General features: G+C 40.1%; 1 pseudogene; it reads right to left on the minus strand.

Annotated features, from left to right (window-relative positions):
- Positions 1–7,793: 7,793 nt before the first annotated feature.
- LOC124646657 lies at positions 7,794–9,816 on the minus strand (annotated as a pseudogene).
- Positions 9,817–18,724: the final 8,908 nt, after the last annotated feature.

Consider the following 18,724-nt stretch of genomic DNA (forward strand, 5'->3'; position numbering starts at 1 on the left):
CGTCTTTGTGTGGTTTGGTACGTCTTGTAGGGTGTGGCCTCTCAGCTTGGTGGTAGTTCAGTATATTATAGCTGGAGATGTCATGCAAATCCACGCGTCAACGGTCTTGCATGAACAGTGATTGATCTGTTACGGCGAAGCTTTCAATTTCCTTGCTGTGCAGTTTGGATGTCTCTTTCCCTTCACCAACTTTTGGAAAGAAGAACAATTTGTCATTTTTTTCGATAAAGGAGCTTAGCCCCAGTCTCTACATCAATAGATGCACACGGCCTGCTTTATTAATAAAAGTATCAAGTCACAAAACATTTAAAATCACTTATTACAAACATGGAAAAGCTAAGGTCGATACAAGAACAATTTGTCATGGTAGACTACTTTAAATAACATTGACTTGCTAACACCAGGACAAACTTGGCGGCTTATCAGTTGATTAGTAGCTGACTGCTTATCCAAGTTGGCTTGAGGTAGAGAAAATTATCAGTGTCAGAGTTGATGAACAAAGGCCCTAGATCTTTCTTTCCAAGGCGCGTCGTAGATGATTTTTCACCGACACTAGTGGAAACAGGGTCTTTTGCACCGGTTGGTAATGGCCATATGCACCGGACGGCCAACCGGTGCAAACCATCCGGTGCAAAAGGCCCCTCCTTTTGCACCGGTTCACTTACGAACCGGTGCTAAAGGGGTCACCATGTGGCAGGCTGTGGGGCGCTCGGCGGGGGAGCTTTTGCACCGGTTCGTAATACGAACCGGTGCAAATGGGTTGTGCCGCGGCAGCATTTTAGTGCCCTTCCCTGCCGCGGCAGAGTACGGCAGGGAATTGCACTAAAACGTTGCCACGGCAGGGAATTGCACTAAAACGCTGCCGCGGCAGAGACTGTGCCCCATTCGAAACACGGTATAATATTAATGCAGACAATTCAAATATATATATATATATATAGGAAACCATTATATTACATATATCGATCAAAGTGACACACTGACACACGTTCATGCATATATATATATGTCTACATCAACTTTGATATTGGATGTCGGCCACATAGTGTTCTCCGTCTGGAGCTATGACTTGCTCAAGTAAGAATCCCGCCAGCTCTTCTTGAATTGCTCGTACACGCTCGGTTGCTAGAAGACCGTTCCGCAACCGTTCGATCTAATAATTTGAAGAAGGTATGGTGGTCAATATATATATGTGTGTATGTGAATGAAACACAAGGTGATAAAATAAAGCCATGAATGTTGTTTACTTACATCAAGTTGTTCCAAAATGTCCCTCACATGGTGGGTATTCTGGCGGATGAACTCGCAAACGTAGAACCCGCATAAATTATTCCCGTTCTCTTGCCTCAAGCACTTTACGAGAACAAAGTTCAATCAAAATAATATATATATATAATCAAGGATGATAATAATGGTATTGAAACTAGAATCAAAGAGATGCGCGGCCTAGCCGATAGTACTTACCGGTACATGTTTTATTCGAAGTTCTTTATTCTTTAAACCCGGAGCTTTGTTGGTGAACTGTTTCCAAGCCTTGTGGAGGATATCAGCCATGTCCCCCACGCCTCAAGGGGTTTACTCTTCGAGTCCATGACTTCTACTATCCCGGTGTCGGGTTCAATGACTAGCAGGATATAGTGAAACCTGCGGACACACACACACACACACACACACACACACACACATATATATATATATATATATATATATATATATATATATAGGTCTGCTATTCTCGAACCGGTTCGAGAATAACTATTCTCGAACCCTTTCTGAACTTCCCACTTATTTGCACGTGAACTTCTTGACGGAACACTAAATTCCATGTTTTGGCGGACAATGTTTTGAGGCTGATATTCTAAATATTTATCGGAATGATGCATATGATATACCATTGGAAAGCTACGGAAATTTCGCAACTTTTTCGTTCAGAAACTTTTCCCAAATTCATAACGGAATAAAAGTAATTTCAAATATACTAAACTCTATTTCGCGGAATTGAAAGTTTTCGTATAGTATTTTGGCTGTCATTTCCGAACAGTTTGTCGGATTCATGCATGCGATATACCGTATAAAAGGTATGAAAAATGCGCATATTTTTTGTTCATATTGTTTTCCCAAAATTTTCTCGGTTTAAGAGCAGTTTTAGAAATACTCAAATCTGTTCTCGCGAACTTCTCCAATTCCGTACTGTTTTTGGGTGTTGTTTCCAAACCGTAAGTTGGATTCACGTTTATGATATACCGTCAGAAACGCGTGGAAAATGCGAATGTTTTCTGTTTTATACATTTTTCCAAATTATTTACGGTTCGAAATTAATTTTACATATACTAAAAATTGTGATGGTCGCCGGCACACAAACGGTTCGAAATTAACGCTCCTTTCGTAGTCAGGTGAGGGGGGCTAACATGTTGGAGTGAAATTAGGCTCGTATTGGTGTCAACTACTCAAGGAGAGGATCGATTTCACCAATCGGAGCTCGTATGGATGAATTTAATAAGTAGGATTTCCGCCCGTGAAAAATAGGCTATGTGAACTGCCTCCTACATACGCGTGAACTTCACAGTAACTGGTAGTGAACTTCCGGTCGCGAATTATGATATATGAATCTACGTTTTTTTAAATCATGTTTTTGCATAGTATTTTGAAGGGGACTTTTGAGATTGTAGGCACTGAACAAACTTCTGAAGCTGGGCGAAAACAGGCAATATTCAAATATACAAAACTCTATCTTTTCTCAAAATCCACAGTTTTTAGAGCGCACTTCAATGTTGAATACACTGAACTTGTAATGTTCATAAGGTGAACTTATATTTTATGTTTATACAAAACTAAACGGTGAACTTCTCCATTGTTTTTATACAACTGAACTTGACAATGAAACATCAACTTTTTCCGAGATACGGACTTCCAGGATTGAAAATAGTGAGCTTCTTTTTACCTTTGTGGGTGAATTGAATTACTTCTACCAAATATGTGTATAATCTCCAATAGACCATTTGAACTTTTAACAATTAAAGTGAACTCTCCTGATAGTAAAACTGAACTTCCAACCAAATATTGATCTTCACATGAAAGTAAATAAATAAGTGCACTATGTCCAAACGGATGAGCTATCCAAAATAAACAAGCCTACCACAAAACTTATTGTATGATCGTGTACTGCGGGAAATCAAATTTGTGAACCGACAAAAAAGTAGTCTTCCCGCTTGTATGATTGGAACTTCCAATCAAATGAAATTGGAGTTCAAACTTGCACCGTGCCATTCAGAACAAAATGAATTTTCAGCGCACACAAAATTTAGCTTGTAGAGAAAAGTTTCGACAAACTTCTTATAAAAGTGGACTTATAAAAATCTGCCCTCCCGAACTTCACAGCTCCGGCACGCCGAGGGCAACGCATGCTCCCACAAGGCACAAATGTGTTGTAAAAGGTGAAGTCCTGAGCGCCGAAGGCAGGGCGGATTGGACTTGTTCGAGCTTGTACTACGCTACATTGATGCGACGACAGCGAGCTCGCGGGACAATGGACACCTTTCTTATCGTAAACTATCACCATCACACACGAAACTGCAATAGGAAAAGAAGAACATCAGGTTGATTACCACTGTACAAAAATCTATGCTCGTAAACCAAATATTTGCTATTATAAGAGAAAATGGATATGGCATTTCATATATTCCAAACTAGATAATATCAGGCTTGTACCAGATCTCACTTAGGCATTATAGAACAAAAAGAAATTGGGAGCCAGAAGGGAAATTGAATAAAAGGTGAAGTGCACTTAGTAGCAAAATCAAAGAGTGAAATTATTGCAGGCGCAGCGCAAGTCGCCAGAATAAAATCGCCAACAGATCAACACTACCATTCACATCGAATAAAGTGCACTGTTTTTTTCGCTGAGTGAGCTGTCTAAGTCGAATTAGTGAACTGCTTTAAATAATCATGCGAACATCTATTTTGAATTATTTTCAGTCAGAGCTAATACCAATACCAGTGGTCAATAAACCTTCAACTTATACGCGGATAAACTGGACTTCATGAAAATATAAAGCTGAACTTCAATAGAGAAAGTGAACTCCAGTAATAAAATGAACTTGGGGAGAAAATGAACTCACATGCATGAGTAAACGAACCTGAGATGGCATTGTTCGCTGGATAACACGGAGCTATTATGTGCACTGTACACAACTATTATGTGCAGAAGCAACTCAATTTACTCCTAGAAGTATATGTGCAGAAGAAAACCAAAGTAGCAACCACAGTTCATATTGATCAGCACCAGGAGTAGCAAGCTGACCTGGGCATGTGAGACGCTCAGCTGCCTTAGTTGAAGTTGTGGAATCTCGGGACGATGCTGATTGGACTTCCTGGGTCGACTTAGTGAGCTGCCAGAGAACAATCAAGTGCAGTGCGATCAAAATTCTAATTACTCTTCATATATGCAGTGTACTTCGTACGTCTATTATCATACACAACAAACTACTATTTTGTAAAATTGACTAGCAAGTAAGACTAAAACTAGTTTGGTCTAAGTTTTTATACTATGAACTTCTGATTTTAACTTTTTTATACAAAATAAAGTAAAATCCTCACGCCAGACAACTTCTCTTATGAATAAGTGAAGTATGAGAAGTGAATTCCCCGCATGAGGATAAACAGAACTTCAGTGAAGGTAAAACTGAACTGGAGTCCGTAACAACGGTAGAACTACACTGCAGAACCTGGTGCTTTACCCCTAGCAGCATCTCTGCAAAACAAGGTCTCCGCGCTGGTCGGGTTTAGAGGAGGCACAGAACGAAACTTGGATTAGAAATAAAAGAATAATCCACCTACCAGGATTATCTAAATTGAAGTGTCAGGAGATGTGAACTTCACCAATTAGGAGAAGTGAACGTCACCAATTAGGAGAAGTTAATTCCATAGATTAAAAGAACTGAACTTCTGATGATGAAAAATAGTTTTTTGCATATTTGTTTGTATAGCTACACCCCACAATGTTTTTTATACAGAACTTCCTATGTCAACAAAGTGAACGTCCTGACAAAAATATAAATTTGAGGTACAATGTACCGTGCACTACATTGTGTGCTGCATTGTTACAATTATTTTTATCGCTGCAATTTTGCAATACATCACCCAAAACTAGAAATCAACAGTTCGCAAACCTGAAGATGGAGCTGCAAGTGCTCGCGGCAGAGAGCGATGTGAACTACAGCGGACTGCTAGTGCTTTTAAGTGAGATCACCGAGTGAACTCCAGATCAAGTGCACCAACTGCCTAAAATAAACAAGTGTACCAGTGGCATTTTCCCCTCTCGTTTTTTACAGGTACGTGAACTCCCTTTCCCTTCTTCGCCCTAAAGAGAAGACCAAACTGAACTTCAGAAAAAGAAAAGAGTGAACTCCATCAGCCATACAACAATAACAGCACAAAGCATAAAACATGCCCATAAATTTATAAATGAACTTCAGTTATGAATAGAGGGAACTACCGCGGGTCCGGTTGTGAGGTCGTTGGCGAGACCAAGTACCGGGAGCAACGGCTGCAGCTTTGTTTCTATATCCGAACTTCACATTTCTTCATTTGTGAGCTTCAAAATTCAGTTAACAAATAAAATCAAATTTGGAAAGACTAATTCACCTAGCAGGAATATCTAAACTAGCAGCCTATCACTTGCATCTAAAAAATGAATTCCCCGCACACACATTGTTAACTTGTGATAAAAAAGTGAATTTATATGCAGGTTGTTCCCGCTGAAGACAACCTCTGTTCTTACATTATAAAAAATTATTGCATCATCATAAGATAAAACTATTGTATATACAAGAATCATCCATTCCGCAGGCACAAACTTCACAAATATGCTATCTAGCAGGAATATATGAAATGAAAATAGCAGTAGATGTGATCTTCGCAAATTAAGAGAAGTGAGCTTCACAGATTAGGAGAAGTGAGCTTCACAGATTAGGAGAAATGAAGTTTTTATGACAAGTGTACTTTCCTTTTCACAGTAAATTGTACTCCTTTTGAAAGTGAGGTCAAATTGTTTCTACCTAAAACCCGTTTACTCGAAAAAGATGAACTTACTGGTAATACGAAACTGAACTTTCAGATAGACAAATGTTCACGAAACTATGTACAAAATCCCAACATCAAACTGAACCACAGTGGAACAAATACAAAACACACCGAGATGATTGTTAACTATCACGTGGAAGTCAAGGAGGGGAGAAGTTAGACCATATAAAATACTCAAGTTCCAGCCCCAAACTCAACAAACTCGCTAAAATATAAAAGTGAACTCGCCAGGTTAATAAAGTGAACTTCTTAATTTATCTTATTGGCCACACATCAACAACGCATACATGACTATAATATGTTCCCAGATTTCTCTATTTTTTCATTTGAATGCACCAACAAGTGTACTTCTCCCGAGTGCATAACAATGAACTTAGAAAATATTGAATATAAAGGACTAATCCATCCCACGACCTCCAATATTAGAAATAAAATTCACGAATAATCCATCTACCATGAATAGTCTGAACTTAAATATCAGGGAGGTGTCAACTTCACGTATTCAAGAAGTGAACTTTCACGAATTGGAGAACTGAACTTTAAAAGAGAGAGATTTTGGGGAACTGTGGCCGGTGGAAAACAAAACTCACCTATTTTTGATCCTTCCAGTCAGAGCCGAGGGCTAGCTAGTTAGATAATCCAGCTGAACAAACAGTTGGTGCAGATTTAGAACAGGGAAAAACTCCTGGTAACAAGAATCTGATCATTTACATAGTCAAACAACGACAACGTGAACTCACAGAGAAAGATAGGTGAACTCAGTTCAGATGCATTGCAAAACTATTTTTTACAGTACTCCCTCTGTTCTTATAACTATAATTTTGTATTTAACTAAAAGCATCGACAAGACGAAGCTAACTTCCAGAATATAAAAGTGAACTTGAGTTATTTTTGTTTTACATATTTGAAAAGAACTGAAACCGAACTTCGTACATAAAAAATGTGAACTTCTGAATTCGTACATAAATTATAAATTCCAGGAGAGAACCAGGAACTACAAATATTTTATGAAATGATTCAACAATGATTTACCTAGCAAGCATTTACAATGTTTCTAAGGAATTCCAGCAGAAGTTGAGACTGGGACACCATAGGAATTTGTAGTGGCAACACACTTGAGTCCCCATGAAAAAAGAAACAAGGTGATACATCTCTGAGTTTGGATACTCGCAATAACCTTTTAAAATTCAGAATAGGAGACAAAATAAAACGAACTGAATTTCCGAGATAAAATAAGTGAACTTCATGACAAGGAAATGCAAACTTTGTGAGAGAGAACTTCACAACTGCAGTCTAGGATTTTTAACTAGACCCGGCGCATATGATAAATTTCCAAATTTGCTATAGTGAACTTCTCTCAATTTGGAAGGTGGTAGTATTATTACTGTAGGTACTAGTACTTCAGGGAGAAATTCAAGATGTTTTACTAAAGTTCTTGACCAATTCCATGTAAATAAAAACTGCAGGGCACAGTAGTGCTAACTTCGTAGTTCAGCTTAGTCATATACTTATTTAAGATGAAGAATATAAGCCAATATGTCTAAATGGAAAAGGTTAACAATAATAGTATGTGCCAACAAAAAATTAATTAGCATTAAAAACTATCACAAAGAACATAGAAACATACTGTTTCATATTGTTTGTAGTGGCCAGAAGGGCCCAGCACAGATTATTTTCAGCATTTGACTTGGCACGGTTAGAAGGATTGGACCTCATATGGACAGGAGCAACTGCATATGGTCGACAACAAAAGAAGCACTGGCAAACTGAGCGGGGCACGATGGACTTACAAACGAAGAGTGGTGTACTCCTGGCAGCTGACACATTGAACTTCCCGATGGAGCTCGTTAGAGGGGTCACAAGAGAGTATAGCCCGTTTGCCCGATTACTCGTGAACTCCCCCAGCGGCAACCAGTGAGCTCCCACATCTGAACTTATCCTGGACTCCACCAGCCGGGCAACAAATCGAGAATGACCTTGTGCTCCCCTAACTCATGGGAATATAAAAGTGAACTTTGTCAATACAAAAGGTGAACTTGAGTTACCTATTAGACACACATCAACAGCAAATGCATATGATTTAGGGGAGAAGTTGGGCTCTCCTAACCCTATCCTCCTCTGCTTTTTCTGCTAACTTTGCTGTATCTGGAGGTCTCGCCTGATCACGTATTTAGTGACCGAGACGATAACATAACCTAGCAACAATCTCAATTGCTCCCACTCGATTAAAAAGCAAGTTCCTTTTAATGGTTGCTCTAGTACTATTTTACGGCTGGGGCTCCCCCATTTTCGGGAAAAAGTGACTATTTTCCACATTATTAACTAGTATAATCAAGTTGTTCTTCAAGGTAGTACCAATCCACTACACCTTAAGTTGTTGCCAAATCATGCAGGAGCAGCTACAAGCCTACAACAGAAATCAATCTTATTCCTACATACTATATGATGCATTAAGCGTTGCATGCACTGGAAGAAAAATCTGAGGAATTAATATAGTGTACAAATGAATGGTTTTCTCCAAAGAGAAATTTATTCTCGAGAGCAATAAAAATTATTAATTAATTGATGGAGACAGAGTAGAGTGGCAACAACACTGACCTGGACGACAAGCGGAGGCACAGCGACAAAGCTGTGGGCGTCGACCCTGTACAGCAGCTTCCGCCACGACCGGTGCGGCCTTGCTCCGCCACCTCGCAAGAAATCATCGGCCGCCAGCCCCGGCAGGGATCCCTCGCGAAGAGCGCCCCCTCGACATTGCACTCCACCACCAGCTTCCCCTCCTCGTCGCCGTGTCGGAGCCGCCCTGCGAGAGGGTAGTACTCCACGAGCGCGTCGGCGAGCGCGGCCTGGAGAGTGGCGGCGGGGACGGCGGCGGCGGCAGGGAAGACGTACAGGTACTGGTCGTCGAGGTTGGAGAGGTAGAGCGTGCGGTGCGGCGTGGGGCGGCCTGGCGGGACCAGGACGGGGGAGCTCGGGTACTGTACTGCAGGGGATGGGATGGGAGGCGGAGATGGGCGGCGCGCGAGCTGGGAGGATAGCGAGCTCCAGGCGAGAGGATTTGGGCACGGGAGGCGGCGCCTATGTGGTGGCGAGCTCCAGGCGCCGGCGGAAGTGGGATTTGGGCGCGGGGTAGGTGGAAGATGGGGGCAGTACGGGTGGGCGCCTCGATTTTTTCGAGCGCGGGTGGTGGGGAGCTTCGGTCGGGAAGGAGGCGGGCGGTGGGATGAGGGCTGCCGCCGGGAAGAAGGTTGGGCGGGAGTTGGGGCTGGCCGCCGGGGAAGAAGGTCAGGCGGGATTTGGGGCCGGCCGCCGGGAAGAAGGCGGACGGGAGTTGGGGCCGAGCGGCGCGGTTCCCTCTAGATAAGGACGAAACTGGGGAGGTTCACGGGAACTGGAAGTGCACGTTCGCGTGACCGAACGGGAGCTTGTCGGTAGTTCGGTTGGGTTAGGAACCAGGATTCGAGAATAGCTATTCTAGAACCACTCTTAAAGGGGTTCTAGAATAGTTGGGCTCTATATATATATATATATATATATATATATATATATATATATATATATATATACAGCACTATTCCGCAACCGGTTGCGGAATAATATTCTGAGCACCGACTTGTACTTTCCTGGACACAAGGTTGCACTTTCCGGATAACGAGGTTCAACTTTCCGTCGAACTTACTCGAACTTCCCGTTTTCTTTAGATGTACTCGATTATACCACGAGTTTTTCAACCATTTGTCGGAACTATGCAAATGATATACCGTTGGATAGATAATGAAAAACCGCAACTTTTTCATGTTCACACTTTTCACAGATTTTGCACGGTTTAAATTTAATTTTGAAAATACGAAAACGCTTCTATATGGCCGGAAAACGAACTTTTAGTTCGATTTTCGAACCGCTTATCGAAACTGTGCAAATGATATACCGTTGGAAAGATAATGAAATTGCGCAACTTTTTCATGTTTTACGTTTTTTCAAAATCCTCACAGTTTTTGAACAATTTTGAAAATACCGAAATTCGGACGTACTCAAAAAACAAGCGGACAGTAATTTGGACGATTTGTTTCAACCGTATGTCGGAATGATGCAAATGATATGGCGTTGGAAAGCTACGGACTAGGTGCAACTTTCATATTCCAATTGTTTTCTCTAATTCCTTATAGTTTAAGAGAATAACTCGAATTACTGTCCGCCCGTTTTATGAAACGGGAACCGAATGATTTTCCCCGCGATTTCTATGCGGTATATTTAAGCAATGCAAATGATATACGGTTGGAAAGGTGTAAAAAAGGCGCATCTTTTTCATATATATCATTTTTTCCAGATCTAAATGGTTTAAAATTAATTTTAGAAGTTTTGAAATCATGTTTCCGGTATACTTTGCGAGATAATGACTTGAATTTGATGCATTAGATCTCTTTATTTGTTGTGAAATGTTGTAGGTAATGAAATTAGACTCATAATCTATCGGATAAACCTTTGGGTGGCAATGGTTGAGGTGGTTGGTGATCAAAACAATGAGATTTGCACAATAGATTTTCGCCTCGCAAAAACGAGCATTGAACTTCTCTCGACATGTGCTTGTACTTCTCGGTCAACGCGGTTCTACTTCTTGGTGCGTTCCACGAAACCGTTCAGAAAAATTAATAAATTTTTATCTAAACACTTTCTACTTCCCGTAGTTACCGCTTGTCCTTCCTGCAATCACCACTCGTACTTCTCGGAATCACTGATTGTACTTCCCGCGGATGAGGGGATTTTTTTGTTTTTTGTGTATTTGTATTTTGTCGGCTTTTTGTACTTCCTATATTAAGTTTGTGTACTTCTTGTGTCGAATGGTTGTACTTCTCAACTTGAAGTCTTTGAACTTCTTCGCGAATAACGAGATTATTTTGTTTTTTTGTATATTTGGATTGTTATCGGTTTTCTTGTACTTCCTATAATAAGTGGTTGTACTTGCCCGTGTCCAATGGTTGTACTTCTCGCCGTTAAGTATTTGAACTTCCTCGCGGATGATGAGATTATTTTATTTTCTTGTACATTCTGTTTTTTTTGGTTTTCTTGTACTTCCTACAATAAGTGGTTGTACTGCTCGTGTCGAATGGTTGTACTTCTCATTGTCAAGTATTTGAACTTCCTCGCGTATGACGGGATTGTTTTACTTTTTTACATTTGAAATTTGTCAGTTTTCTTGTACTTCTTACAATAAAGGTTGTACTGCTCATGTTGTATGGTTGTACTTCTCATCATCAAATATTTCAACTTCCTCATGAATGACGGGATTATTTTGTTTTTTGTACTTTCTATATTAAGTGGGTGTACTTGTGTCGAATGGTTGTACTTCTTACCGTCAAGCATTTGAACTTCTCCTCAAATGACGGGATTATTTTATTTTTTCTACATTTGTTTTTTGTCTCGTTTTCTTGTACTTCCTATATTAAGTGGGTGTATTGCTCGTATAAAATGGTTGTACTTCTCATTGTCAAGTATATGAACTTCCTTATGGGTGCTGGGATTATTGTTGTTTTTTTGCTATGTGAACTTATGTGGGAGTAATTTCATTGAACACTTTTAATTCATGTAATTACCGCTTGTCCTTCTTGTTGCCTTCGCCTGTATTTCTCGGAATCACTGCTCGTACTTCATCGCAGATGACGGGATTATTTTGTTTTTTCTACATTTGTACTTTGTCGCCTTCCTATATTAAGTGGGTGTATTGCTTGTGTCGAATTGTTGTACTTCTCATTGTTAAGTATATGAACTTCCTCACAGGTGATGGGATTATTATTGTTTTTTGTACATTTGGATTTTGTCGGTCTTCTTGCACTTCCTATATTCAGTGGGTATACTGCTCATGTTGAATGGTTGTACTTCTCCACATCAATTCGGTTGTACTTCTCGGTGCTGCTTCACGAAATTGTTTACGAAAACCGATAAAGTTTTATTTGAACACTTTGTACTTCTCGTAGTTACCGTCTGTACTTCTTGTATTCAACGCTTGTACTTTTCGGAATCACTTATTGTACCTCCCAAAGATGATTGGATTTTTTTTGTTTTTGTACATTTGGATTTGGTCGGTTTTCCTGTACTTCCAATATTCAGTTGGTGTACTACTCGCGTTGAATGGTTTTACTTCTCAACGTCAAGTATTTGAACTTCCTCCCGGATGACGGGATTATTTTTTTTTGTACATTTGGGTTTGTTGGTTTTCTTGTACTTCCGATATTAATTGGTTGTACTGCTCCTATCGAATGTTTGTACTTCTCAGCGTTAAGTATTTGAAGTTCCTCATGGATGACGGGATTATTTTATTTTTTATATATTTGGATTTTGTCGGGTTTCTCGTACTTTCTATATTAAGTGGGCGTCCTGCTCGTGTCAATTGGTTGTACTTCGCATCATTAAGTATTTGAATTTCCTCACCGGGGATGTAATTATTTTGATTTTTCTACATTTTTGTTTTGTCGGTTTTCTTATACTTACTATAGTAAGTGCATGTACTGCTCATGTCGAATGGTTGTACTTCTCAGCATTAAGTATTTGAAGTTCCTCGCGGATGACGGGATTATTTTATTTTTTCTACATTTGGATTTTATCGGTTTTCTTGTACTTTCTATATTAAGTGGGTGTACTTCTCATGTAAAATGGTTGTGCTTCTCGTCGTCAAGTATTTGAACTTCCTCACTGTTGATGCGATTATTTTGTTTTTTCTATGTTTTTATTTTGTTGGGTTTCTTGTACTTCCTATAGTAAGTGCATGTACTGCTAGTGTCAAATGGTTGTACTTCTCATCGTCGATTATTCTTTTTATAATTTAATATTATGAGTTTTTGTACTTTTTTTTTTCAAGCCTGTACTTCTATTTGCTGCAGAGTCATCTATGATATATTTTTTATTAATTGTATTCTTGTAAATTAAAGTTGTACTTACTTGTACTTGTATCCTGTACTTCCTTATCGTTTATGCTTTGTATTTCCTTTACGCTGCCCTTTGTTTTTTGTTTTTAAGGCTGTACTTATTTGTTTGACATGCCAGGTAACGGCCCAGTCGGGCTTTTCTGGGCCCGATTTGTTATAGATTGGTATTTTTCGGCCCATTTAATTGTGGCCCGGTGGCGTCCGTATGCGTCTCTTGCATCATAACTGCAAGTTGTGCAGCCGTTCCGCACTGTCCGCACGGCGTAACTCCACCTTCCCCACTCTCTCTTCGCTTTCCTCGTCTCTCGTCGCAGAGAGGAACTGCTGCGCGGTTGCGGCGACGGAGCCGCTGCTTTCTTCCGGTACGAGCAACTTCTCCGCGCCCCTCCCTATCTCGCGCGGTACTTCTATTCCGTCTATCCTTCTCCGGCCCCTCAAATTTTCTCCCGCGAATGCTCTCGTGAGGTTGGGTTCCGGATTAGGGGTTACTGTTCATAGCTTAGGGTTTCCTCGCTTTTGTAGATCTTGTTTGTTCTTTCCTTTTGTATCGCGCGAGCGTGTCTTCTTGTTTGTCTGCTGCATTCTCCTCGGACTAATTCGTTTTGATTTTTGCTTTTTGATGTGTGGTTGGTTTGCAGGGTTCGTGTTCATGTGCTTCTGATCTCCGCGTTGACTGGGAGAGGTCGATTTTATTTTTTTTAGTCATGGATCCTGCCCCGAAATCCCCACTGCCTCAGGAAACCCAAGGTAATTTTATGTTTCGTTTTGTTTTTGTGGTACTTAATTGCGGCGAAAATTGTGCTTCCCTTTAGATCTCGAATTAGTTTATACAATGTTAATTCTTGCGTTGCTTGTGCGAGTCATTCTCCATATAAATATACTTATCCGGTATTCATATATGTACTTACTTGTTGGTACAAGTTGTACTTCCCTTGTTTAGTTTCATATACTTGCAGGTTATTTTTTTACTCATGGATGTGTGTTATCTGACAACAGAAATTATTCTAATTGGTTTTGGTTTTGTTTTCTACCTGTATATTCGGTCATGTGCTGTTGTTACATGTACTTATTTATATGTACCAGTTGTACTTCCCTTGTTTAGTTGCATATACTGCAGTTTATTTTTTACTTTTTTTTTGTACCAGTTGTACTTCCCTTGTTATTTTGACAATGGAAATTCTCCTAATTATTTTCTGTTTTTGTTTCTACATGTACATGTACTTATCTGATGTTAGTACATGTACTTCTTTCCAGATTCATGTGTATGTTCTTATTTTGTAGTTCTTTATTTTTAGTACTGCTCTCTCCTAGTTTTGTTTTTGCATTTTTCTTGTTTTGATTGTTTCTAATCTACTTATCATCTTATATTGTTCATTTTACTATGTCTGAACCCATTTCTTTTTTTTAGGTGAAGTTACAGTTATTAAGAAAGCGAAATTGTTTGCCGCCGATGGCAAACTAAGTCTCGTTGCCGGTATTCCTATCGTTTTCCCTATGTTACTTGTGAGGATTAGGAGTGAGGATGAGGTTAAGAAAAGCTCTTCTACATCTGGTAATCATTTTTAATATGATCCTTGTTTGTGTGCTCATTGTCTTGTTTTTTTGTGATTTTTGTATTGTCATGCTTGTTCTCTTTTGTTATGTGAATCATAAGACAACTAAAATATATGCTCTTAAGAGAAATAAGACTGTGTATTCTATATTTTGTAGCAGTTGTACTTCCTTTGTTTTTAGTTACAAATAATGCAGTTAATTGCATTGCACTTATCTGATATGTATTGTTGGACTTCCTTACCTTTTATTTTACCATTTTAGGAAATTAAATATATTTTTTTCATTGCTGTTGTAATTAATTTGTTTCTTTTTCTTTAATGCAGATGCAGATTTGCAAACTGAAACTACTGACAAGGATATCACTGATGTACTTGCTTCTGTAGAAGAGACTTATGGAGATGGAGATCGAATGTCTGCTCATGATGGTTCTGAGCAAGGTGAAGGTGATATAGGTTCTTTGGAGTTGTCGTTAACTCCTACTCAGGATGTTGACGGCACTGAGCCAGTTACTCAGATAGAAGATGTTCCAGCCCAGCTTGCTGCTGAGGAAGAAAGGGTTGCACAGAAAATTGTGCGTGCTAGGGAACGAAAGGTCAAGGCGATTCATGATGCAGGAGCATCTAATGTTGGTCCCATAGCTTACCATCGTAGGGAACGGAGGAGCAAGGTGGCTCATGATGATAGCGAGGCTCCTCCTTATGATAGCGATGCGACTATTGATGATAGTGTGGCGGCCCATGTTGATCCTGAGTCCGATCCTGCGTCCGATGCGGATGCCGATGTGGCGGCTCATGTTGATCCCGAGTTTGCTTCTGCGTCTGATGCAGATGCTGATGCGGCGTCCGATGATGATAATGCGGATGCTGCTCCTGCGTCTGATGCAGATGCTGATGTGGCGGCTCATGTTGATCCCGAGTCTGATCCTGCGTCTGATATTAATTTGTCCCTTGTTGTTCCTAGCAGTCCTGTTACCACGCACAGGAAAAGGGGTGTTGTCCGAAAGAAGAGGATGGCTGATGCTGGTATAGCTGGTACCCCCCGCAGAAGTCCTCGTGTCTCTGCTGTGTCTAGTGTTGATGGTAGCACACGGCAAAGCCCACGTATTCTAAATATGCAGAAAGCTAGCCCTCTTGGTGTTATTGCTAAGGGGAAGCAAGCTAAATCTAAGGTGGAAGCAGGCTCATCTCACTTCATTTTAGTTTTTATCAACTTACCTGATATCTCTGTATCTTTTCTAATTACTTGATAATTTTGTATCTGTAGGTTTCTGCTTTTAAGAAGGTAAAGCCTGCTGATGCTACTGGTGGTAAGAGTGTTGTTGATAAGCCGAAGGTGAATCCTAAGACGGTGAAAAATCTGCTCCTAAGAGAAAGAAAACTGTTTGTTTTAAAGAAGATGAAGATTTTGTGCCTGAGGATCATCAGGTTTCTGATGATGACATTCCTAAGGTTACCTCCTGTTTTTTTCATATATTATTATATGCCTCCTCTAGTTGTTTATATGTATGGTCTTTTCTTTTTTCTTGGTGCTAGTACTCCCTCATTTGAATAACTTGTACTTCATGTTTTCCTTCTCTTGTACTTCCCTTTCTTTTCATATTTATTATATGCCTCCTCTAGTTGTTTATATGTATGGTTTTTTTTTTGTGCTAGTACTTCCTCATTTGAATAACTTGTACTTCATGTGTTCCTTCTCTTGTACTTCCCTTTCTTTTTCATATTTATTATATGCCTCCTCTAGTTGTTTATATGTATGGTCTTTTTTTTTGTGCTAGTACTTCTTCATTTGAATAACTTGTACTTCATGTGTTCCTTCTCTTGTACTTCCCTTTCTTTTCATATTTATTATATGCCTCCTCTAGTTGTTTATATGTATGGTCTCTCTTTTTCTTGGTGCTAGTACTTCCTCATTTGAATAACTTGTACTTCAAGTGTTCCTTCTCTTGTACTTCTTTTTTATTTAGTGTACTGTTTTGTAATTATCTGTTTGTGATTCTATCTCATGCATGTAATGTTCTTTTAAATTTTGTATAAGGTTGTTAAGAGGAGGAGAGGGCAGGCAGAACCTTCTGCTGTGGTTCATGATGAAAATGAGCGGAGGAGGAGAGGGCAGGCAGAACCTTCTGCTGTGGTTAATGATGAAAATGAGCGGTTTAATACTGTTGCCAGGTGCTCTTTGAAGGAATTAACTCTCTGCTTTGGTTTGCTTGAGGAAAGACACAAGCTGTTGGTTCGTGAAGCTGGATTGGGTCATATTGGGGATTTCAAGATAAGAACAAACATCAATCGACGTCTTATGTCCTTTCTGATGTACCATATCGATCCTGTCACGATGAATTTGGATCTTGGAGATGGTACCAAGATTATTCAGATCAATGTTGATGCAATTCACAAGTTGTTTGCGCTTCCTTTTGGCGAGAATTCACCTCCTAGGCCTTCGGATAGTATACATGATGATGCTTTGATGAGGTTAAAGGCTGAGTTAGGTTATGCCGGGAATAAGCAAATTGAGACGAAGAATCTTAGGAGGTTACTTGGAAATCTTGTGAAAGACCCAACCAATGATGCTTTGGCTTTGAAGGTTTTCGGTCTTGTTCTTTATAACAAATTTATCTGCCCTGGCTATACTACTCGTGTTTCAAGGGAAGCCGCAATGGTTGAAGATTTTGATATCCTCAAGCTTAAGGATTTTAACTTGTGCCAGCTTGTAGTTGATGAGCTTAGGAAAGCTGTTTTGAACTGGCAGGCATCAAAATCAGATTGGGCTGCTATTCCTGGCTGTGCCATTGCTCCTCTTCTCATGTATCTTGACTGCATTGACCACAGGAAGCTAAATCCTAGGGATAAACGCACACCTCGTGCACTTTTCATGAATCCAACGAATCTTTTGAAGCTTTCTGATCTTGACTGTATTAAGGAAGGTGACTGGAAGCCTTCTTCGTGGATTTATGGCAAGTTACCGGTGAGTCCACTTTCTTCTTTTATTCTTGTTTTTTTTTATTTTTGTTTCATTCAACTTTTGATTTTAACATTGTTTTTATCTTCATGTGCGTTTGCAGTGGAAATCACGTGGTGATATTGTGTTCTTTGATGATGTACCTAGAATGACTGGTGGGCGTTTGACTCCTTCGAAGAGGAGTAGCTCTTCTCTTGCAGCTTTTCAGTCTTCTAGACCTTTTTGGCAGGTAGTAGCAGTGGATCTGCTCTGGATGGGCAATGTGCTCCAGATGGAGTCTTTGACTGTTAATGTTTGTGGGGATATTGAAGCTCTCCTTTCAAAAGCATATGATTTGTCTCTTCAAATACCTACATCCGCCAAGCGACCGAGCTACACTGCTGGCTTCTTGCCTCCTGAACTTTGTTTTAATGAAGTTGCAGCAAAGGATACCCTTGATTTGGAGGCTGCAAACATTGTGCACTTTCAGACTAGCATTGTTCACATGCGACAGGGTTTGTGCCCGTTCAAGGCATCCCAGGATGCTCGTTGCAAACCATATGAGGAAAAAGCTGAGGCATATTTGAAGGCCATGAATGATGCTGGATGCAGTCTGCTGCAATTGCTTCTTCCTCACTCTTCTGCTTGGTTTTCCCCGGTGCTCGATCGTCTGCTTGTGCGTCCCCGTACTCCTACCGTCGCCGATGCTTCCGGTTCATCTCTTGGAGATGTGAGATTTTCTGTATTTTTATTTTGATCTTCTTTTTTAGATGCAAAGCTGAACTTCTTTTCTTTTTATCTTTGTCTTATGCTTTCTTTTTTTCAAATTTTTTTGTAATGACTTTATTTCTATTTTATTTTTATGCGAGGCTACTACCAATGAAGATTTGCCTGCTGCTGATACTCCTCCATGTGATGATTTGGAGGCTGCGAATACTTTTACGGATGTACGTCAGGATGACAAGGAGAATTTTGTGGATGCCATGGATGATCTCTGGTCTGGCAAGGACGGTGCTGAAACTCCTGATGAGCAGGAAGCTCCTGATGGTGTTAAGTGTCCTCATACTGGTGAAGGACTGAATACTGGTTCTGTCCATGCTCCCGCTACGGTGATGTTACCATTGCTCATCGTTATTCCCGAAGTTACCAAGAGTGATGTTGTCACTGCTACTCTTAATGCTGAAGCAGATACTTATAAAGTTGACGCGCCCCCTTATGCTGTTGCTCCTGACCGA

The sequence above is a fragment of the Lolium rigidum genome, chromosome 1 (genome assembly GCF_022539505.1).
Source record: "Lolium rigidum isolate FL_2022 chromosome 1, APGP_CSIRO_Lrig_0.1, whole genome shotgun sequence".
Lineage (NCBI taxonomy): Eukaryota > Viridiplantae > Streptophyta > Magnoliopsida > Poales > Poaceae > Lolium > Lolium rigidum.